The sequence below is a fragment of the Pelodiscus sinensis genome, chromosome 1 (genome assembly GCF_049634645.1).
Source record: "Pelodiscus sinensis isolate JC-2024 chromosome 1, ASM4963464v1, whole genome shotgun sequence".
Lineage (NCBI taxonomy): Eukaryota > Metazoa > Chordata > Testudines > Trionychidae > Pelodiscus > Pelodiscus sinensis.
In genome coordinates this window covers 252556505-252580702 of record NC_134711.1, presented here as the reverse complement: position 1 = coordinate 252580702, position 24198 = coordinate 252556505, and the positions used below count along the sequence as shown (strand labels likewise).

The 24198-nt window shown below is 39.5% G+C and overlaps 1 protein-coding gene and 1 long non-coding RNA gene across 3 annotated transcripts in view; one reads left to right on the top strand and one right to left on the bottom strand.

Annotated features, from left to right (window-relative positions):
* Positions 1 to 24198, top strand: part of GPC6 (glypican 6) — a 1157112-nt gene that overhangs the window by 759773 nt on the left and 373141 nt on the right. The gene's annotated exons all lie outside the window — the stretch shown is intronic.
* Positions 6062 to 22822, bottom strand: LOC106731343 (uncharacterized). Its single transcript, XR_012900577.1, has 5 exons — positions 22532 to 22822; positions 21934 to 22032; positions 16862 to 17003; positions 10994 to 11511; positions 6062 to 7043 (listed from the first exon to the last, which is right to left on the bottom strand). It is a non-coding gene; the product is annotated as an uncharacterized LOC106731343 (long non-coding RNA).

Below are 24198 nucleotides of genomic sequence, written 5' to 3'. Positions count from 1 at the left end.
TAAACCTATAGTGCTTTAATTTTTTTTGGCAAAGAGCCAGCAGTTCATAATTTCATCCTTTTGGATTGTTATGGGCCATAACTCAACTGTAATGATCTGATTCACTGAAATGATAAAATCTCAGCTTTCAGCAAGCATTTTGCTTTTTAGTAGTCAAATCTATTTGCTCACACAGAACCTCTCTCAGCTGCAAGGCAGACACTGTCAGACTGCCATAACCAGGGTAAGTGTTTGCTACCTGGGGACATGCAAACACATGCAGTTCTGTATTTGAATTTCCAGCAAATCAATGATCCTATCTCTAGTGACACAGCAGTGTTTGGAGATTTGTTGTTGGCAGAAGAAGACCATATGGGCACCCAACAGATTTGTTTAACGTGCTGTCAACTGTAGAGGGTTAAGTATTGTTACCTGAAGCAAAATGGAATATCTAGAGGCTCGTGTGAATGTTATCCTTCACATGCGGCCTCGTAGCAGATGAATGTTTGTAAAGATGCAAGGAAGGTAGAGAAGGTAATGTGTAATTCAGTTCAGTATTATAGGTTGCATTATCTTTGTTGTGCAAATATGTTAGAAACAACCTATTTTTCTGACCTGACAAAGAAAACTGATGAAATCTTGACCAGGTAAATTAACTGGTTAGGAGATAGGTACATTTTGAAGAAAGCTATTTTGCATGCGAGTGGGAAAGTGTGGTTGTCAAGAATTTATCATCTCCAATAGTACTCGATAGGTTAAAATTGTACAAAAATATCAATGATGTTAATTAATTCCTGCATAAACTAAGAGGACACAAAGGGAGATGCATCCACTGACTGAGTTAACAGAGAAAATATTACTACAATGACAGCAGTGACCTTGTATGTTAGGATTTCCCTGTCTTTCCAAGAGAGGCTTCAGAGGTCAGCTTTAGGAAGGTTTGTGTAATTCTATGTATTTTTTATTCTTGTCTTGGGAAGAGCTTAGAGAATATGATGGGCAACCATATTAAACAACTTAGTGGTTAGATTTATCCACACATCACAGTGTTGGTCTGAAGTGGGTGAAAACTCATTTCAAATCATAAGCACTGTCACCATGCTTCAGTAGGTTACATCTGAGCATGACAAATTCAGGACAAACTGCTAAGAAAAACTCACCCCAAGATGGTGGTTATTCTATCAATAGATTTTATCAAGCCTGTAACAAAAGTGAACTTCTGTATCACCACACTGATTAACAAGAAGTCAAAATTGTTGACTCCTTAGGCAATCCAACTCTTGGCTCATCACACAGCCAGTAGACTTTATGATGAGTGGTTACTGAAAACAAATTTAATCAGATATAAGGGTCCTTCTAATCCCCAGGGACCAGCCACAAACCAAGGTCTTACCCAATAATCATGCCAATGCTAATACTTTAGTAATTAAAATCGAAAAAGTGTAATAATAAAAGAAGAGCAGAGAGTTATAAACAATTAATGGAGCATACATACGAATGATTGCAGTGTACTTATAAAAGGTTTGTGGGGAGTTGCCTAACTAAAAAGGAAGTTCTTTCAGTGATGGATTTAGCAGATGGTGCCCTTACCAGCATCCAGTACTCCTCCTTTTGTGAAGAATAAGGGAAGCCAATGGGAGTGTTTGCTCCCATCAGCATCCCACTGTGGGGACACTGGGAAGCTGAGCTTAAGGTAAGCCAACTCCAGCTATGCAATCTTTGTAACTGGGGTTGTGTACCTTAAGCTGAGCTGCCAGGTCTAGTGTAGACCTGGCTTGGCAGTGATGGAATAAACTGAAAGCTTGCAAAAGCAAATTATTTCACTGTGTAGGAAAGACAGAAAGTATGGCAGGAGACCACCTTGGATCAACCAGGAGATCTTACATGATCTAAAAATTAAAAAGGAATCATAAAAAGTGTAAACGAGGTCAAATTACAGAGGATGAATGTAAGCAAACAATACGGGTATTCAGGGGCAAGATTAGAAAGGCAAAGGCACAAAACGAGGTAAATCTATCTAGAGATATAAAGGGCAACTAGAAGACATTCTACAAAATACTAGAAGCAAGAGGAAGACCAAGGACAGGGAAGGCCCATTGCTCAGTAAAGAGGGAGAAACAATAACAGGAAATTTGGAAATGGCAGAAGTGCTTAACAACTTCTTTGTTTCTGTTTTCACCAAGAAGTTTGATGGTGCAGAGCAGCCCAGCTTCATAGGTGATTAAACAGCCTCGCCCTGCCAGAGGCTCAGGGCTCCCTGCACAGAGCTGAATGACTGGGTGGGGCTGATTAATCACCTGTGAAACTGTGCTGCCACACACCTTAGGCATCTAGTCACCAGTGTTTCCTCTATCATAGTGATTGCTAGTGGAAATGGGGTAGGTTTAGATTTGTAAAAAAGAACAAGTTAAAAATGACTTTGAAAAGTTAGATGTCTGCAAGTCACCAGGGCCTGATGAAATTCATCCTAGAATACTTAAGGAGCTGATAGAGGAGATATCTGAGCCTTTAGCAATTGTCTTTAAAAAATCAAAGAAGTTGGGAGAGATTCCAGAAGACTGGAAAAGGTAAAATGAAGTGCCCATCTACAAAAAGGAAAATAAGAACAACCCAAGAAACTACAGAGCAGTCAGTTTAAAATTCTGTGCCAGGGAAGATAATGGAACAAGTAATTAAGGAATTAATCTGCAAACATCTGAAAGATAGTGAGATGGTAGATAACAGCCAGCATGGATTTGTAAAGAACAAATCATGACAAACCCATCCGATATCTTTCTTTCATAAGATAACAAGTCTTGTGGATCTTAGACTTTAGTAAGGCATTTGACACCGTCTCACATGACCTTCTTATCAATAAACTAGGGAAATACAACCTAGATGAGGCTGTTATAGGATGGGTGCATAACTGGGTGGATAACCATTCTCAGAGAGTAGTTATTAATGGTTCACAATCCTGCTGGAAGGATATAACAAGTGGGGTTCTGCAGGGGTCTGTTTTGGAACCAGTTCTGTTCAATATATTCAGCAATGATTTAGATGATGGCATAGAGAGTACGATTATTAAATTTGCAGATGATACTAAGCTGGGAGGTGTTGCAAGTGCTTTGGAGGATAGGGTCAAAATTCAAAATGATCTGGACAAATTGGTCTGAGTTAACAGGATGAAGTTTAATAAGGACAAATGCAAAGTACTCCACTTAGGAAGGAACAATGAGTTTCAAACATACAGAATGGGAAACAACTATCTAGGTAGGAGTACTGCTGAAAGTGGTTTAGGGGTTATAGCAGATCACACGTTAAACATGAGTCTACAGTGTGACATTGTTGCAAATAAATAAATAAATAAATAAACACGATTCTGTGGCTACGTCTAGACTGCAGCTCTTTTCTAGGATACAGTATCCGGGAAAAACTATGCTGTGTCAGAAAAAAAAAACTTGGTAAAGCGGACATGCTCTTTTGCATCCCCGTAAACCTCATTTTACGGGAAGAAGGGATGTGTCAAAAGAGGAGGTTTTTCCAAAATTTGGCACCAATATAGACACACCAAATTTTGGAAAAGCCTCTTTTGAAAGAAAGGCGGAAAAAGATATGCAAATTGCAGCTTTCAATTTGTGTATCTTTTTCTAACTTTTCTTTGTAGTGTAGACATAGCCAGAGATGCATTAATAGGAGTGTTGTGAGCAAGACATGAGAAGTAATTCTACTCTACTCTGTACTAATTAGGCCTCAGTTGGAGCATTTTGTCCAGTTCTGGGCACCACATTTGAAGAAAGATGTGGAGAAATTGGAGACAGGCCAGAGAAGAGCAAAAAGAATGATTAAAGGTTTAGAAAACATGACCTATGAGGGAAGACTGAAAGAGCTGTGCTTGTTTAGTTTAGAAAAGAGAAGACTGAGATGGGACATATAGGAGTTTTCAAATATGTAAAAGGGTGTTATAAGGTAGATGGAGAAAAATTGTTCTCCTTGGCCTTTGATGATAGGACAAGAAGCAAATTGCATCAAGAGTGATATTTAAGAGCAGGTTGGATAGATATATATCATGAATGATCTAGACAGTGCATGGTCCTGCCATGTGGGCAGGGGACTTGACTTGATGATCTCTTGAGGTCCCTTACAATTCTAGTATTCTATGATTCTATGAACTGTCTCTCTGGAATCACCCAAAGTGGTTGGGGGACATTGGACCTTGTTCAAAGCTTCCTTGTTTGAAATCCAGTCCAGAAAAATGAAGAAAATTAAGACAAAATGGAAATGTCTCTGGTGTCTCTTTATATTTTCCGCCATGTGCATGGAAATTCAGTCCCAAACAAAGCCCACACCACCCTTATTTGTGGGAAGTTACTGACCCAAGATGGAGTTCAAGATCAAATGAGAATATTACGTGGTTTGCAGACTCACAGAGACTGGCCATTGACTCCTTGCTCTCTGAAGCATCCTCAGGAAGAGCTATCTGGGCGGGACGAGTTTGTTTGATGGCCCATTGTGAGATAGGAGAGTCCTGAATCAGCCATCAACACATAACTGTCTAATCTTGCTATACATTTTTCTGTAGGGTGTCACAATAGAGGTTTAAGATCATAGACAACATGCATAACTTCAGATAAAAAGATAATTCATGCATATAAATGGTATAATTATACTTAGCAAATAATGAATTTTCCATTAGCAGCTCATATGATGGAAATTGTGTAACCGTAGAAACAAGAGAGATATAAATGGCCATCTTTCTTATGCATAATGTCATAAGCATGTTGTAGAACATTGTTTTGAAAGAAAGTGTTGAGTGGGGTTGGAAGATTGACTTAGACTGAGTTGGTTTGACTTAAAAAAAATGTTTGTTAGCACTCCTAGTTAGGTTACAGAATCGTTATAGGAAAAGACCACAGTACTTTTAAGATGAGAGGAAGTATACATCTGTGGAGGACTCATCCCTCCCAAACAACCTCACTTCCCACAATAGCTGGCCCACTAACCTTCAGTTATCTTTCGTAGAGTGAAGTCCAATGGCCTGCAGTCCCCCATTTCCCTGTCTGATACCTTCAGATAGGAATAAAAGGCTATCTTCCCTTCTGCCATCTTCAGCAGGCAATTCTCCCATGCATTCTCCATCTTTCTCAAGCCAATGGTAGCCATAAGCTGTTGTGTAAAGCCTCTGCCCAATGCAATATAATATAAATCTAAGTTTCAGTATAATGTGAATCTAAGTTTTGTAATTTTTTGAGCTCTGTAATATTCCATTACGTGAGAGAAAGCTCAGAAGGATTCTTGTGATTAAGCATGATCACACTGTTGCTCTTAGAAATAATTGGAATATAGATTGTGTTATAAAGAAAATATGATGAATGATTCCTTGTATTGAAATACATTGATACCTTTTGTATGGACAATTGTATTCCTTTTCCCATGTGTGAAATGATTGTGTAGTTCCTGGGGAATTGGAGTGAATAAGTTTGGAATGTAAGTGTTTAGAGAAGAGGCATCAAGGTGCCATAAATTGAGGCCCAAAACAAAGCAGACCTATGCAGGACATTATGGATGGCCTTGGAGTGTTAAAAGCAAGCATCCCTTTACAATCAAGACAACCTTGAAATAACACTGGGAGGAACCACCAACATATTGATGTCAGAGTAAAGAATAACTCCCCGGTAAACAGATGTTAACAAAACGGATGGTGAATGATTAAGAGCTGACACAGCAAAATGTATAGACTTGAATGGGCAAAAAGTCCTCTAAAAGATAGGGCATCATGCATGAATCTCCAAGTCTCATCTTAACAAGATCAGAGCATTGGTCCAGACCAAGAGAAGCCCCCGCTCCTTCCTCTCACATTTAATTTGCCTGGCCAGTGAGTGAATGTGAGCAACAGATTGGTGACTTTAAGCAAAAGCAGCAAGATAGGGTTTGTTTGTATATGAGTGTATGGATGTATGCATACATCTAGATAACACGCTTCTTTTGAAAGAAGCTTTTTCGAAAGAATCTTTCGAAAAAGCTTCTTTCAAAAGAGATCATCTGGTTAGCCCCAACTTTTCAAAAAAGCAATCCACTTTTTTGAAAGAGAGCATCAACGCAATCTGAGTCCTCTCTTTTGAAAAAGCCCTGTTTGCAGTCAAGAACACCTTTTTTCGAAAGAGCTCTTTTGAAAAAATGCATTCTTCCTTGTAAAATGAGGTTTACCACTGTCGAAAAAACCATTGTGTTCTTTCGATTTAATTTTTGATTTAAGTCTAGATGCAGGTGAAGTTTTTTAGAAAAAACCCTGTAGTCTAGACATAGCCTATGTGTGTGATCAGGTTCAATCCCTTTTCTATTTAATTCAAAAGCAACATTTAATAAAAGAAATATATGTTTAACCATGTCTTTAGTGAAAATATGGTAACATAAGCAACCCCTGGTATCAGATGCAAGAAGTTAGAAGGCTTTTGAGCTATGACAGCAGAAAATCACTTATACTTTTTAAGGATTTTGTTAAAAAGTGAAGCATTCTTTTCTTTTTAGAAAATATTATTTCAGATCAAGAATGGTAATTTTCCCTACACACCCCACATATACCTTTCTTATCATCTGGAAGTGGAACAGAATATAAATGTATCAGTGAAAATGTTTTCCAGTAATTAGCTTTCACAGGTAGGCATAGTTGATATTGCCTTGTTCATAGAAAATTTTATGAATGTGTATGAGTTCCCCTCCAATTTGCCTGTATGTTTTCTTGCACATTTGGGTTCTGAAATAGGAGTAGCATTTGGCTTTTCTGGGGACCCATTTTAGAGATTCATATTATATCTGGGGAGACAGCCATGTGAAGATAGGATGCCAGCCATTTCAAGATAAAATGCTTGCCAAGTTTAATTTCCATTTCATTTTCAATGTTAGCTTCATTTTTATTAAATAATTGTTAACTTTATGCAGAATAATTCTAATCAGAAAGTTGCACACAGTGAAAAGGAAGCTGAGTGATAGAAAAGAGGCTGCATGAAAGCTCATCATATGCTTACTGCTTTATGTATCTCTGGAGAACATCCACTGTCAGTAGCTTCAGATCATTGGATCCCTTGGCTCTGGAAAAAAAAATCGGACCAACTTTTCATAGCTATAAAAAGACCCCAAACATTAGAATATTTGGCTCCTTTTTAATTATACTGGTATTCAGTTTGTTTAGTTATCCCCAAAAGATCACTCATTTTGAGGAAGACATTTATATTCTAGCTTATTCTGAACTCTGACATGAAGTGAAGCCTAATTCTCTATTCCTAAATAGGGCAACATTTCTTTTTACATCAATTAGGAGTTTTGCCTGAAGAAAATTCAGCCCAGAGTAGCCCTACTGTTTTTATTTTCAAGGTTGACTGACAGTTGATAGATGCCTAGATGTTATGGCTGGAAGGTGCTATTAAGATCATCCAGTCTCTTTTTGGAATTCAAGATAATTCTAATTGCCTTTTAATTTAGAATTCTTCCATGCATTGTTCTATGATGGGTGAAAGTCCAAAGGTGCAACTAGAACAGTGCTCAGATGAATCAGTTGACTGTTGCCTAAAGCAGTGGTTCCCAACTTCTGGTCCGCAGCCCAGTGCTGAGCATTGAACTGCTGGCTGCCGGGTTGCGGCAGGTCTCAGAGCCAGGGCTAGGGTGCACTGCCTAGCACCTCCACTCCTACTGCAGCTCTGGGGAGAGATGTGCCCTGTCCCACCAACCTCTCAGCAACCAGGGTATGTCTACACTACCCCGCTAGTTCGAACTAGCGGGGTAATGTATGCATACCGCACTTGCTAATGAAGCCCGGGATTTGAATTTCCCGGGCTTCATTAGCATAAGCGGGGAGCCGCCATTTTTAAATCCCCGCTGCTTCGAACCCCGTGTAGCGCGGCTACACGGGGCTCGAACTAGGTAGTTCGGACTAGGGTGCCTATTCCGAACTACCGGTACTCCTCGTTTCATGAGGAGTAACGGTAGTTCGGAATAGGACCCTAGTCCGAACTACCTAGTTCGAGCCCCGTGTAGCCGCGCTACACGGGGTTCGAAGCAGCGGGGATTTAAAAATGGCGGCTCCCTGCTTATGCTAATGAAGCCCGGGAAATTCAAATCCCGGGCTTCATTAGCAAGTGCGGTATGCATACATTACCCCGCTAGTTCGAACTAGCGGGGTAATGTAGACATACCCCCAGTTCCAGACAGGAGCAGGTTCTCCTCCCGGATGTAGAACAGCGGTTCACTACATGGCAGGAGGGCCACGTGGGGCCCAGCACAGCAGCCTTAGAACAGATGCAACCTGAGCAGCAGTGCTCAGATGGGACTCTGAAAACAGGAGGCTGGCACAAGGGGATCTGATGGTGGGGGGGCTCTAAGTGGTGGGAGGCTGGCACTGAGGTGTTTGGGATGGGGGTGCTATCAGTAGGGGACTCTGAGGACAGGAGACTGGCACTGGTGGGGGGGCTGGGTACAGGGGACTCTGGAGTCACTGGCTTGTGCTGGAGGGTAATGGATGGGTGGGGGCTCTCTAGGGGTTAGGGCTGGCATTAGGGAACTTGGGGGGGCTGGGTGTACCCCAGCCTGAACCCCCAGAGCTGCCATGAACAGCTGCTTTCAGCTGCGGCAGCTGCCACCACATGGTGACTGCCAGAGCTGAAGCCAGCTGTTTGCAGTGGCTCTGGGGGCCAGAGCTCTTAGCAGATAAGTAACATTTATTTACATTTTCATTATTTGCAGGGCTTGAAAAATAATGCAATCTACTCAGCTGTGGCAAGTAGATTGCAACCCGGAAGAACCGGGTTCGGGAGATCTGTGCATGAGCGTGTGCGTGGTTTGGCGAGCCCTGATTATTTGCATATGCAAAATACAATGTTACTGGCCCACCAAAAGTTTGTGAATGGGTTTGCCAGTCTGTGGTATAAAAAAGGTTGGGAACCACTGGCCTAATGAACCAGGTATTCAGAGCTGCTGTTTCACAACCATCAAACCATGGCTTTAGAGTAAACATGGCCACACAGAATTTGTACTCATGAGAAGAGTCTAGACTATTGACTCACAATCATAGCATTATGAGATGTCTGTTATTAATGGTACCCCTTTTCATAGCTACTGGTTATTTTAATAGATGGATGAGCTGAAGCATATCTTGGCAAAATTCTAACAGTAGAATGTTTGAAGAACTGGAAGATGGTTGGATAATTAATCATGAGGTACATTGGGAACACCCTTTGGTTATATTCCAAGTTCCTTCTAGAATGCAAAACAGGGTCACCAATCAATGACTGTCTGAGGCTGTGATAGTCACAGAATTGCTTTCTGATTGCCGTACAGTACAAATATGTCTATCCACTAGTCGCAGATTCATATAAGATTGGCGCTGTGGCTTGTAGCTATAAATGTCTCTAAAAGGCCAAGGCAGCAAAAAAGTTCCACTCCAACAGTGGGACACAATATTGCAAAAAATAGCAGTGTAAATGGGAAGGCACTGCTTGGAACAGTCTAGAACTGTGTGGGATATGTAGCTACTGGCCTCAGGAATGTCTTTACTTGCATATAGAATAGTGATAGAAATGTAGCCGTGTTGGTCTGGTGTAGCTGAAACAAAATGCAGGACAATGTAGCACTTTAAAGACTAACAAGATGGTTTATTAGATGATGAGCTTTTGTGGGCTAGACCCACTTCCTCAGGGTCTGGCCCACGAAAGCTCATCATCTAATAAACCATCTTGTTAGTCTTAAAGTGCTACATAGTCCTGTATTTTACTTGCATAAGCAGTGTCTCTCCATCTACACTACTATTTATACCCATGCTATGGGGTATAGTTTACACAACTGTGCAGTGTAGGCATTCCTTATATTGGAATAGCATTAAATTGTGTTTACACACTGAATAGTTGTCAGCTGACAGGGGCATGGTCAAACAGGGTTATAGATTCGCTTCAGAGCAGAGTTGATTTGGGATAGTTGCTTTTATTAATCACCATGTCACTACTATTACAGGCTTAATATTTCCAGATGGTTACACAGCTCCTGCAAAGTGACATGTCAATAAGAAAAGACAAAGCAATGCATAAGAGAGCAACAGGCACTTAGAAATGCTTATGCCCCTTCAGTCTGCGGGAAGTCCCATTCCTGTCACTTTGCACCAGCCTGTAGTGGACATGGCTCCAGCTGGGAGAATCCAAGGCACACTCTGTGGTTTAGGTCCCTGGTGAAACTCACCAACCTGGGACTCCCTATACTAGTTATACTACAGTTGTTTACTGAGAGTCTGTGAGCTGGCCCAACACTACTCTCAATGTTCCCATGGGGCTGGGAACCAAAATCAAACTTGTTTACCACTTAGTAGTTTCCCAGCTCAAGGCATGGGTTAAAACTGATATCGCCCAGCTGCTGTTTGTGCTTGCAAGGTACGAGGTTTTACCAGGCTGTTTACAGCTAGGATGGAAACTTCCATCCCAGGCCTGCTAAGCTGCAGGACCCACATATGACTTATGTGAAAATAGTGATTGTGTAAAACTAGCATATTCTTACTTTAGCAGTCACCCCTTTTCAACTAACATGGAGATGAGTTCATTGCTGTTTAATCTTCTGTCATCCCTGAGGAATTCACACAGCCCCAGGATAGTAAATTGGATTCTTTTTAAGCTTTCACAACAGAATTATTAGCTAAGCTTCATCTGCGGGGCCACCTGTGTAACCCAAATACTTTCAAATTATAGAATCCTAGATACAGAATTGGAAGGAACCTTAGGAGGTTATCTTGTCCAGCCCTGTGCACTCACTGGCACCTGTGAAATCACACTAAACACAATAGGCCATACAAGTAACAGAGGGCAGAACTTGAGAATAAATGGGTTTCCCTTTCATAGCTATAGCTGGCGGATGCCTGCAGAATGTTTCACAGATGACAGTATCCAAGCCAGACAGTACGCAGTTTGGCTTTCAGATCTCGGGCCAAGTTTACATGATTGGTAAAGAGAGAGAAAGAGAAAGAGAGAGAGAGACCACCTTTTTACCTGTAAATTAAATAAATTACCTGGAAATCATTGTCACCGAGAATATGTGGAATCCCATGTTGCTCAAAGTGACTGCTGATAGTAGAACTGCACTTTAAATCATTCAATATCCTGCATTCTTGGATGGTGAAGGTAGTATTTTCAGGGTAGAGATTGTACAAAACTCAATGGAAATAACCAAATATCTTTTTAAAATAAAATTTAAGGTTCCACCTGCCAATATTGTTGTTGATAGCAAAGGCTCACGTAGAGTTAAAACTTCCACCACAGTATTGTAAATAACAACAAAAAAGCTACTGGACACTGCCTGACATCTTAACTGGCTTATGGCAAACTTAGTATCAATCCAAGATTTAAAAAAAAAAAAACAGTCTAGACAGAAGGTTTAAAATGAAGTTCAGCCACACACACTTTCAGGGATAAATCAACCTAACTTCAATACAGTCCTGTACAGAACATTCTGCAATGAAATATTTGCTGGGTATGGGCAAGAAATACAGGCTATAACTTCAAGTGTCTGTTTTAAAATGCAAGCCTCCTGCAGGAAAAAAAGAAAAGAAAAGATTATTTAGCTAGCTGAATACAGTGCTGGTTGAAAATCCAAAGAAATAATTTGACTGATAAATAAGGTTGCTTATTACTGAGCTATGATGATTATAGCTATTTTATGAAATTTTAATTACATTATGTGGCTGCACAAATATTGGTTTTGAACATTAATCAAGTTACTTGAAGTATTTCATGGAAGGGAAAATAAAAATGAAATGGCTTATTTACTTATCCTGATGTATTAAAACCAAAATTCAGCAGAGAAATCATGAAAAAGTCATCAGGGAGTGAGCACCGTATAGAAGTTTTCACATTTAATATAAATTTTAGACAAGTTTTCACTTGAATGACTTACCTGAGCTGATTGGGTAGCATTTTAGCTCTCCAAACAACACAAGATGGTTCAAATGCTACATGTATAATTTAGAGGTAAGTTATAGCCCGAAGACATCAGCATCTTTACAAGTTTAGGAGACCACAGGATATTTTCTTGTTGTTAGATAAACAAGATGTCTCCCAATTCTGTTATTCAAAACATGGGACTATTTATGGCTTCCGAAAATCAATGCAAAACATTAGTCAGAGAGAGGAAGGGAATGAGAAAGAGAGAACAGTGAATGAATGAGGGAAGAATATAAGTCTGCATTAACTAGATGGATACAGATTGACACAGAATTGATGTGACAGGTCCCCTGTTTTGCTATTGCATATGTTTTCCATCCCAGTGATTTCTTTCCTGTAGTAAATTACATGGGACAGGGACTTTTTTGCCAAAACTCAGATACTGGATTGCTGCATTAATTCATTTTATCTTTTTATTAGCCCTCCAAAACATTCTAGATTTGTATTAACATCCCTGTCTGGAATATAGATTCCAGTGGAATAACTAAATGTACTTCACTACAGAATGGTTGTTTAGTCCCGCAGGGCATTAGAAACATTTTGAGGTTGACATCATTTTTATCTATGGATTCACAGTTAGAATTTGAATAAATCCATTTAATTGGAAACACAGATGCATAGCTCCATACGTTATTTAGCAATGCACCATTAACTATGGACTTAGATTTTGCTCTGCCCACATCCATTGATCCAATGATGGAGAGAGAGTAAGAAGTTTCCCTTTTTCCCTTGTGCAACACACATCAGAGCCATGCAGAATTTCAATTCCTCAGATCAGGGAACATAGGGACTGATCCCTCACAGACCCATAATGGAGGTGAAGCATAAAAAGCCAGGACTCCAAGTCCACCTTATTGCCATGTACTAATCTGCATATTTGTCCAGGAACATGGAAGATGGCAGACTGCACTCCTTGAAGAGGATTAGCAGAGTGCATGCTGCCCTTCACATTAGGGAACTCTGAAAGGTAGTATCTCCCAGGGCTGACTATGGGGCACTCGCCTTTGGTCTCCTCCAAATGAGGGCTGTGCCACTATGGGTACAGTCTAGGCATGCATTTAAAAGAAAGCAGGAAAATAGCAGGACAATAACAAAGTATGTTCAGGGGGAAGTAGCTAGTCATATACACATATAAATTAACATGCCAATGTGACTATGTAATTCCTACCTCTCTGGGCATGAAAGCAATGAGAAAAATTGCTATAAGAAATGTGTCAGTAATTTTCCCGGCAAGTTTCAAGTATATCAAAGTTGTTTCTAAAAGACGTATCAGAAGCATTGCTGTAGATTTAATTTAAACTAGCTGATACTTAGATGCAAATGGTATATTTAATGAATATATTATGTTGCCTTGTTGAACTGATTGGCAATGAGAATTTCTCTCTCCTTATAAGTACATCTTTCATGTTGTTTAGGAGTATGCTGACTTTCTTATTAAAATTTGTCTGATCATAATATGCGATGTACTTTATATTCAGTATGCATGTTAAAGGGAAATACTGTACTTTATTAATGTCAGGAAATAACTTCTGGAAATGTTAGACACATTTTTATGTAAGTATTGATGATCATTTTAAATCTTAAATGTGAATTTCTTTAATAAGGAAACAATAAAAAAAGAGCATTTTAGGATTCTGATTAAAACTCTTGGAACATCCTACATCATGGAATATAACTACGTTTGTTCAGCCTACTTGGTTGCCTGATGCACAGAGTGTCAATCCCACCCAGTTTCTGAGTTTTGGCAGAGAAATAATCTTAATTCCCAGAAGCCAAATCAAGTCACATAAAATCCCTGCTATAAAATCCCTGCTATCTCCAATTCTCCATTATTAAGAGTTTCCTCATATCTTTTCACAGCTTTGTCTGTCTGTGTTGCAAATCTTCTAATGACAGCATCCTCCGATGTTCCTCAAATGTGAATACTTTAAACCTCTTAATACAAAGAAAGGAATATAAAATAGTTTATGTTGATTGGCTTTTAAAGGATTTCTTCAAGTTTTTCCTTCAAATCCACTTGCTTAACTTACCTGTACTTATTTTACACCCAAATTACACAGAAAATGCTGTCTAATTCACTTATAATTAGACATTATAATTGATGAGGAAGAGAGAAAAATATCACCCACACTTTTAAATTAACATAACCACATTAAATTGATATAAAATAAATAGATTTTTACAGGTGTTTATAAAACAGAAGCTCTCATCTAACCTGTCCTCTATATGTTACAGAGAGAGGAATTATATTTATCTCCCAAATCTGAACATGACACTGCTGTGTTGGTTGACACAATACCAAGAGTGCTTATTTTAGGGATCCAGACTGGAAGGAGCTAGCATGAAACTAGGGTTGCCAGATGGTTTCAACAAAAATACTGGATACACTTGACATTACATCATAATCTACATTACATCTTATTTAGAAAATACCGGATATTTATATTTTCTCAATTTGTTTCCTGAACTGAAAGCTCAAATACTGGACTGTCTGGTTCAAAACTGGACACCTGGCAACCCTACATAAATCTGATGATGTCGGCCATGAACCTCCATCTTGAGTGATAATTGTAAATTGTCAACTAAGGATCGGGGGAAGGGACACAGGCTGGTAGCAGCTCTTGGGCACCATGTTCCTCTGTCCACATCAGGTGGAGTGTTTGAGGCTCACAAACGCTACCCAGGCTCCCTGGGTGGCTCTTACTATAGCCAAGAGCAGTAGGGCTCACACACTAGGGTGAGCACAATGGAACATTTGGGGGGTACAGTGGGGCTTTGATCAGCCCCTGATGGGGAGAGAGGTTTGGGCCAGTAGTTCTGTATTCTGGCCTGGCCAGAGAGTGGATCCTCAGGGGGAACAGGAAGGGCAGGGTGGAGGAGCTCTAACAGAGAGAGGATGAGCAGGAGGCAGAGCCAGAGTTACAGCATTCCTGCAGGGTCTCCAAATTGGCCTGAGCCATGTGGTGATCCACTATTGATTAGAGGAGCTATTTGTTCCCAAATAATAGAGCAAACTCCTGCTCTTCTGAAGCAAGAAGCATGTGAATGAGAAAGAACACTAAAAAAGATTCATCTGAAAGAACCACACATATAAACTGAGTAGTATGTTTTCTATCTTGAAAGAACAAAACTGCTCTGTTGACTGCTTGGATTTAAACCTGTGGTTCCAGGGGATCAAGATTTTTTTTTTTCCAAACCTGTAGTCAAGGTTGCTAAATTATGTCCCATGTAATGTCATGTCACTTATTTACATCTTGCAGTTGAATTTAATAAGTAGGCATAAATAAAGGAGCAAAATGAATGAACTCTAGGAAAATAATACATTTAAAACATCAATTTAAATAAATAGGTTGCTGATTTTTACCTTTCCCTTTATTATTTATTGCTGTTCTTTCACTTTATTAATCTGTCTTGCCCAAGAGGGCTATGAGAAATATGTTCATGTAATCAGAGTGTTTCAAAAGAAAATATTTGAAAGGAAAGAACAAGGAAAAAAAATGTTTCCTCCCCTCTCATGCTCAGGAAAAAGCATGTTAGAAAATGTTATTAATATTAAAAATAGCTTTTAGAAATACTAGAAGGATTTTGCCACAGTATTACATAATACAGGATCTAAACTCTTGAACAGGAAAAAAATAGAAATTGTAATAAATTGTCCAGATGTATCTTATTCCTACCAAATCTGCAGTCTAATATAACATGACACTTAAGATCCCCCACACAACATTTCAGTATGTCATCTACCTGATGCATTATTATTTAATCTGTTGAATTAATTTTTTACAATTTTATCATGTCACAGGATGAAATTCTGGTTTTAGTTTCCCTGGTGTAAATTCACATTGACTTCAGATATCACAAAAACCAAGACCGAACTGGTCCTATTGATGTGAATTGTTGATCGTGTCATAAGCAAACTAGGGCACTTTGGTTTAGATGAAATTACTATAAAGTAGATGTATACCTGCTTGAAATGCCATACTCAAAGAGCAGTTATCAGTGGTTCTCTGTGAAATGGAAAGGGCATATCAAGTGTTGTCCTGAAAGGGTCTCTCCAGGATCTGGTACTATTCAGTATTTTCATTATTAATTGGATAATGGAGTGGCAACTATGTTCATACATTTTTGGATGTCACCATGCTCTAGTGAGGCAGGGGAGGGTTGAAAGCACTCTGGAGGACAGCATTAGAATTCAAAATGGCCTTGATCAATCAGAAAATGTGTACATAATCAATAAGATGAAATTCAATAAGGATGGAGATGAACAAATAAAAAGTGGGGACTAAATGGCTAACCAGTAATACTTCTGTAAAACGTGCCTGGTCTTAGTAGATCACAAAGTGAGCATCCGCCAATAATATGGTACATTTGCAAAAAATGCTAATATAACTTTGGAGTGCCAGGACCTGTCAGGGTACACTCTAATGAGCACTTGTATCACCCGTGGCCTACAACCTTGGTGCCTTACAATGTCTTGCTGAAATAGTTCTCACCTGAGCTGCTAACAAACAGCCTTCCTCATGTGCAAGCCAATCCTGAGTGTCTGGTATAACTGCCACCTGCCAGCCACACTTGGATTACATTGTGGCTCTCACCAGCCTTGGTTATACTCCAGCATGCACCCCATCTTAGATTTCCTTCACAAATATGGACAGTCAATCATACAATACAAGCTATATTAGGCCCATTATTTCTTTAGGAATAATATGCAAATGATTTGTCACTGCAGATGAAGTTTCCCAGACACTTCAGTTTAAACTCACTTGATTAGATAAAACAGCTTTAACTACAAAGAGAGAGATTATAAATGAACAGTCAATGAGTCATAAAAATCACACAAGCTAACATGAAAAATATAATGCTACTGATGCCTAATTTAACAAACTGTTAAATTCAAAGCAAAGTTTTCTCAACATGCTTTCAGCTGTCTTACTTACATTTTTACATCAGGACCCCTTTCCTCCAAGTCCAACAAATGCCGCTTTTGTTAATTCCAGTCAAATGAATGCGTTGAGCAGGAGAAGAAAGAGAGGTGCTTGGGAATGTTTGTTCCTTCCTTTTCATGGTTTGAGTCTCTCTCTCATGAAAAATATGGAGAAAAAAATCGATGTGAAAGAAGGTTCTTTGCTGGCTTTTTCTCACCTTTCTGGGCTCCCTTTGTTTCCCTTCCTGCTTGATGACTGTATACTGTTTAAATGCAAATTAAACAGATTCTGCCTTCTTTTGTTTAGGGCAGATGTGTTTGCCAACATTAATTTGAGTAAGGCTGTGGGGTTTGGAACATATGTTTAAACCATACAGAGAAATCCTATAACTTTGCATGCAATTTTTCCAAACACTATATCAGGACAATACTGACAAGCAAACTATGAGTTTTCCTGTGGTATCTTACAAGGCATACTTAGGATAAAGATTATTACAATACTGCATAGGGTTGGAATACAGGAATGTATTCTGTTACAGGTATATTAATGGGAATAGTCATATGTATAACAAGGAAATGTCCACTCTCTTTGGCTCTAGTGAAGCCTCAGCTGGTGAATTATGTCCAATTCTGGAAGATGCCACTTTCGGAAAGATCTGGACAACAGAGCAACAAAGACGACAAAAGGTTTAAGAAAAGCTGACTCATGAGGAAGAGTTTAAAAAAGGGTATGTTTAGTCTTGAAAAAAAAGACAGCTCTGAGAGAACCTGATAACAGTCTTCAAATATGTTAAAAGTTGTTATAAAAAGGACATTGATCAATTGTTCTTCATGTCTTCCAAAAGTAGGATAAGAGATAATGGGCTTAATCTGCAGCAAGGGAAATAGGCTTAAAGGGAGCTTTGGGAACCCCCATCACTGGAACTTGACAAACATGTGTCAGAGATGGTTAGGTATACTTGGTCTGTCTCATCGCAGGCATCTGGCTTAGATGATCCTTCCATCTCTACAATGCTGTGATTCTATGATTAAGAATGTATAGTGTGATAAGACATAGAGGGCTTAGTAGTCAAAATCTAGTTGTCAAAAACAGGCCACAGAACAGTGATAATTGTGTGAATTACCTTCTGTATTTCTTTCTGACGAATATTGGCGAGCATGGGTTAGATAAGAGCAAAAGGAATGCAAAATGGTATCTGTAGATGACCTGGATGTGAGGCTCTCTCATAGGGCCTTTCTTCCCACAGTTAGGGAAGGTAATCCAAATGCAGATCTGGAGTACAAACCATCCTCCTTCAGGACATAAGCCAAGAATGAACTGACTAATGATATTGGGAAGAAATCTAGCCTATGGACAGGTAATTTTCCATTATGAAGTTTTTTACAACTTTTATACACCTTTCCCTGAAGCATCTAGTATTGCTGAATATGCTACCGACCTGCAAAAGTTAGGGCATTTCTTATATTCTTACATGCAATATCACACATCTATGGGAGCTAGCAAATGAAACAATATTTTAAAGCCAATGGAGGACAAAACTTCTAAAGTTATTAAAGACAGTGTTATGAGTCTATTCACCTAGAAGGGAAATGGGTTGGACTCCAGTGAATTGAAGCTTTAAATATTCATTGTGACATGAATCTGAACCAAAATGTCAGACGTGCTAAACTAGCAGACAGATTTACCACAGGTATTTCTGAGATATTTCAACAGACCAGTGAATAGTTCTTATTAAGTCTTCTTCAGATTTGTGGATATCTGAGTGATTGTTGAAGCAGTAAAAACATCAGCTCCTTACCCATGATTACATAAAGAAACATTGTGGGCATTAAACCAAAACTCTCATCCTCTAGAGTGTCTGTTCTGGCAGATATACCAGTGTTGACTAAGATTTTACAGCACGGAATGAAGGCACAGAATTGATCAAAAAAGGAAAACTTAGGCTGAAACAATGTAGAGGATATTATCTAAGTCTCGGAAATTTACCCCCTGAGAACAGGTAATGTCTGATTTGCAGATATTGATTGATTTGTTGGTACATCAAAGGGGTTTTGCAAATCTTGAATGGCCCTGAGAAATTATTCAGGCTATAACTTGTGTACACAAGCAGATTTCTCAACTGCCAGTTCTTAAAACTGGCCCCAGGAAAGATGGGAAAACAAATCCAGCTTCCATGCCAAAATAAGTCTTTTCTTATGTATAAACTGTGTTCTAAAATATAAGTGTTTCAATATGATAATAGAACTTTACACTTCTTTAACACAATTCCTCTGGGGATCTCAAAACTCTTTACTAATATTTATGACTGAAGCCTCATGATTAATAATTCAGAATGTTGCCATGTTTAGTGTGGGAAACTGAACTAAAGAGTTATTCAGGGCTTGGACATGAAAAAATGCTGACATACCTTTCCTTAAGTCTGCTCAATTATCTCCTCCAGCCAGACTCTTCAGTAAGGCTATGTCTACACTCGCGGCTTCTTGCGCGAGTAGTATGCAAATGAGGCTAAGCGTGGAATATCGCCGAGCCTCATTTGCATACCTAATGAGCCACCATTTTTTCAGAAGAGGCTCTTGCGCAAGAGTGTCTACACTGCCCCTTCTTGCACAAGAAAAACCCTCTTGCGCAACGCCGTTCTTCCTGGAAAGTAATAGGTGTAACGGCATTGCGCAAGAGGGTTTTTCTTGCGCAAGAAGGGGCAGTGTAGACGCTCCTTCTTGCGCAAGAGCCTCTTCTGAAAAAAAATGGTGGCTCATTAGGAATGCAAATGAGGCTCTGCAATATTCCACGCTTAGCCTCATTTGCATACTACTCGCGCAAGAAGCCGCGAGTGTAGTCATAGCCTAAGTGTTCTGAACAGGACTTAAATTCTCAAGTATTTCCTCAAAGTTTTGGGACTGGGGTCTTCAGTGAGGTGGGCTGTCCTGGAGCTCTAAGAGGGAGTGGCAGGGGTGGGGAGGAGGGTTGACAGCCTTGGACATGCTTGAACAGGCACTAGCAGTAATGATTAATAATTCTTATCAGAGCTGGTCGAAACATTTTTAAATAAATGAAATTTAGGTAACATGCTCAAAATGATTGCTTTTGATGAATTAATAGATCCCAAGGACAAAATGGACAACTGTGATTGTCCAATTTGATCTCCTGTATAATAGAGGCCATTAAACTTCCTCCAAATAATTGTGGGCCCATTTTTAAAAATTATCATCTTGATTTAAAAATTGTTTGTATGGATACTCCACCATTTTCAGACTCATCACTTAGCCAGTTTATAGTTCATTTAATGTGTACCATATTTGTTTTATATCATTCTACGCTTATAATCCAGATGTCATATATCTTAGGGTATGTCTATCTAGCAACATTATTTCGAAATAACTAGGATTATTTCAAAATTACTTAGTCAGCGTCTTCCTCCTTCCCCCAAAATATTTTAAACCCCCTCTTTCTCATTACCCTTCATTCCGCTGGCCATAAATTTCTCATTGTATCCTTTTGCTTCCTTTATATATTTTCTACAATTTTTAATTTCTGATTTATAGTCATTATCTACTTGGTCTTTCTTTGTTCTATTTATAGCTGTCTTGACTTTCTCTCTAAACCAGATTGGCTTCTTTCTCAGCTGTGAGACTATGACTTGTTGAACATGTAATAAGATGTTCTTAAATGATTTCCAATTATCATTCACATTTTGCTGATTAAAATCTTCCCTCCAGCTGAGTTGAGAGATAGAGAGGCTCTGTCTCACACTTTGTTCTTGGTAACTATGACACTCACTTTGGAGACAGGAGACCTTGGTTTGAATTCTTGAATCAGAGTGATCTGGGATGAAAAACTCTTCTATGAATCATTTGGAGCCAAAGCTTGAACCTGGATCTCTCAGATCCACCAGCCAACACTCTATCCACCACATACACTAGTGAAAAGGTTTCGAAAGCTTTTGTTTTCATTTTAGTTCAGAAAGAAGGCACCTGTATTTTCTGGTCTGGTTACATAAAGATGCATAGACAGGCAAAGACAAAATATTAAAACACCTGGGACAACAGAAAAGAAAAAGTAAGAATAAACAAGTGTGCAGAATTTAAGAGCGTTTTGAAATAAACTTGACATGCTTTGCTTTTAGAAACTCTGAGTTCATGATGCCTAATTTCATGTGATAGTCAACTGTAGTGACAAAATCGCTGGATATTGCAAGCCAATTGGAATTTTAACAGGTTCTGAGAAACAATGTTTATTAGACAATGCCACAGTTGCAACTTAATGGAAAATGGGCAGACAAATATTGAACAAAATGGATTTTACAGCATGGTCTGCCTTCCAACCACCTTCCAAAACTTAACTCACAATGGACTAAATTGTGTAAGGATGACAACCTGTAGCTTATTTCTGTTTTCTGGCACTGGGCTAGCGAATGGATGAAAGCGCTTGCTGCTCAATAAATCTGGAGTTATGTATTCTATTTCAACAGTTCTATTCTCACTGCCCTCCAGTGGAAAGTTCTTGTGATCATCAAAGAAAAAGAGCAAGTGTTCAGCCTTCCTAGTCAGGCAGGAGAGATACCGGTTCTGTTTAAATTCTCTGATCCCCAGTCTCATGATGGGATGAAAGTACACACCATTCAGACCTTTATGTACTTCCATCAAACATTTCAAATATTGTTGCTGATTAAGTTCACACATCCCATTTTACTAATCCAATTTGGTACTCTTGTAGCATTTAGAAGTTTCAGACCAGTATTACATCTTATTCTGCCACAACAGCACAAAAGCCAGGCATTTTAAATGTAATTTATATAAATTAGTGTGATTGAAAGGATAATTGTATTTTATGGATAAAAATGGCAACTCATTAGAAACAGCTTACAGTGAGAGCTCCTTCGGAGCCTAGTTGAAGGTGTTTTTTTTAAATATATATATATATATGGGTTTTTTTTACTTTGAATATACACTCCAGCCCAGTGTATCTATAATAAAAAAAGCAGTTGATTTCAATAATTCTTTTTTATTTCAGAAGAAAGCATATGTACTCCCTCCCTCCCTCCCCCACTTTCCTTCCTGGGTTACTTGAGAGCAGGCAACACTCACCTGTATATGTGGGCATCTGATGATGTTGACATTAAAGGAGATCCAGAGTATTCCATTGGTGATTATGTCTCTCCACCGCTCAGTTGCAGTCCCTTACTCCTAAAGGAATTTAAAATTAGTAGTACCTCCATCTGGCTGTGCCCTCTTCACCCTTAATGGTGTCCCTTGGGAACCTCCAGAAATATACCCATTCTAATACATCATCATAATTAATAAATGGTCTGTGGCATGAAATACCAGTGTATTTAAATTAGAATTAACACACTTTTTTACTTAGCAATTTAAAGAAACAGGGTTTAGCAGACTAATATTAAAGGTCAGTACTAATTTAAATCCACAGGGGGCAGTTAAATAAAATCAATTCACAAATAGGGGATACAGTAATAAATGAAACTCGTCTAACTGGCATTTAGACTGCCACCAGTTACCACACTCCAGTGCACACTCCTCTGGATTTCAGAGTCCCTGGCATTTGCTTGCACTGGCAAGCTTAAAGATGGGCAGCTGGAGTGGTTATTAGAACTGTGCAGGTTCTGTGTGTCAGTCCAGCCCAGGCATTAAACTGCATAGCTCCTCTGAAGACTGGAGCTGGCCTCACCAAATGTCAGCAGCTCTGGGTTCTGGTTCAATGGGAAGATCGCTCTGCCTCTCTTCTAACCCAGTCTCTCTGCTGTGCCTCTTTTCCCTTGAAAGTGCTCTCCCAAACAAGGGTGGGGATAATTCAAAATTCCTTCCTACAGGCCCATCTCAGTCAGCTCTAGGCAAAGCAAGTCACCCCTGGCTCCAGAGACCTATGAAACTCCCTGTTTAATCACAGCCCCAGCGGGCTTTCAGCAGCAGCTTCTAGCAAGGAAAGACTCCACCCCAGCAATGTGACTCCTATCCCCAAAATAGAGTCCACCACCTGCAATCTCTGCACTCCCTGAAACACAGATGTCTTCCCCATTTTCCCCAAGCCATCATGGGAGTTGAAGTCTTTCAGGCTAGATTGCAGCACACAGGATCTTCCCAATTGGAACACTTCCAATAAAGGTCAGATGCCCCTCTAGTAAAGGGGGCCTATGCATGTTTTACACAATCTTATCAAGAATAGAGAAAATGGCAGCCCTTTTAAAGGTAACTTATTTCTCCCTCTATGGGCTGATATTTTCTTCAGAATGTCATCGATCATTTCTTTAGAATAGAGGACATGCTGAGTAAAACCACCATGAGCAAACCGTCTTTAGCAGAATTACCTTGATAGGTACTGACTGAATGGATTCGTTGATTTTGTTTTTACTGGGAAATGCAGTCTGAACACGCAGTGCTGGAGGTTAGAAGGTCAGATCACATGTGGCTATCTCTAGCATTTCAATTTCCTTTGTGTGTTTCAATTTAAATAGCTTGCTTAATTCCAGACTCCTCGTTATTTCAGACTTGATTGTATTCTGAGTTATAACTGGCATGGTATTTTACTGATAATAAGGACATATTTCAGGTAAATTTCAAGTAAGATGCAATACAGTAAGTCATTAATTACTTGATTATAGACGAAACCAGAATTAACTGGATGTTGGTTTTTACAATAACAGCTCATTCACCCCATCCTCCAAATTAAGATTTATTGTTAAGATAGTAGGACAACCACCTGTGAGACTAGAATTTTTACAGAATACGAAATATTTAAAAGACCATCCCCACAAAGAATATTTTGTTTTGTTTCCCCTGTAATTTGTTCTTTCCTTTTGTTCTTTGTTTCTCATTTATTTTAAATTTCATACAGATAAATAGATTGAATTACTTAATAAATATTATATTTTGTAGTAACTTCACTAATTTTTATACCTCCGTATTAGGTATGTGTTCCTTATTTAAAAATTAATTCCTGGTATGTTGAATTTAAGTACAGGTTGGCACCATCAGAACCTGACTGGTCCCAAACAAGAGAATTAGCCAGACCAGAGGAAAACTCCTGCCACTGGCTCCTAAACCCATTGCCTGCTGCTGGCAGGCTGCCCCTGCAAGCACCCAGTCTCATCCACTCCTCCCCAATCTGGCAGGGCTACTTGTCCAGTTTCTGCTGGCTCCCTTGGCAGCAGATTCCTTCCACGGGACTCCAGCCTGACACATTCGAGGGCAGCTCTGGGGCTCTGGCCCCAGCCCCGTGCTCCGGCGAGCTGCTGTGGGGCTTTGGCCCTCCACTGCCGTGGGGCTCCACTCCGGCCCCACGCTCCCAGGAGCTGCTGTGGTGCCCTAGTCCCATGCTCCAGGGGAGCCTTGGCCCTG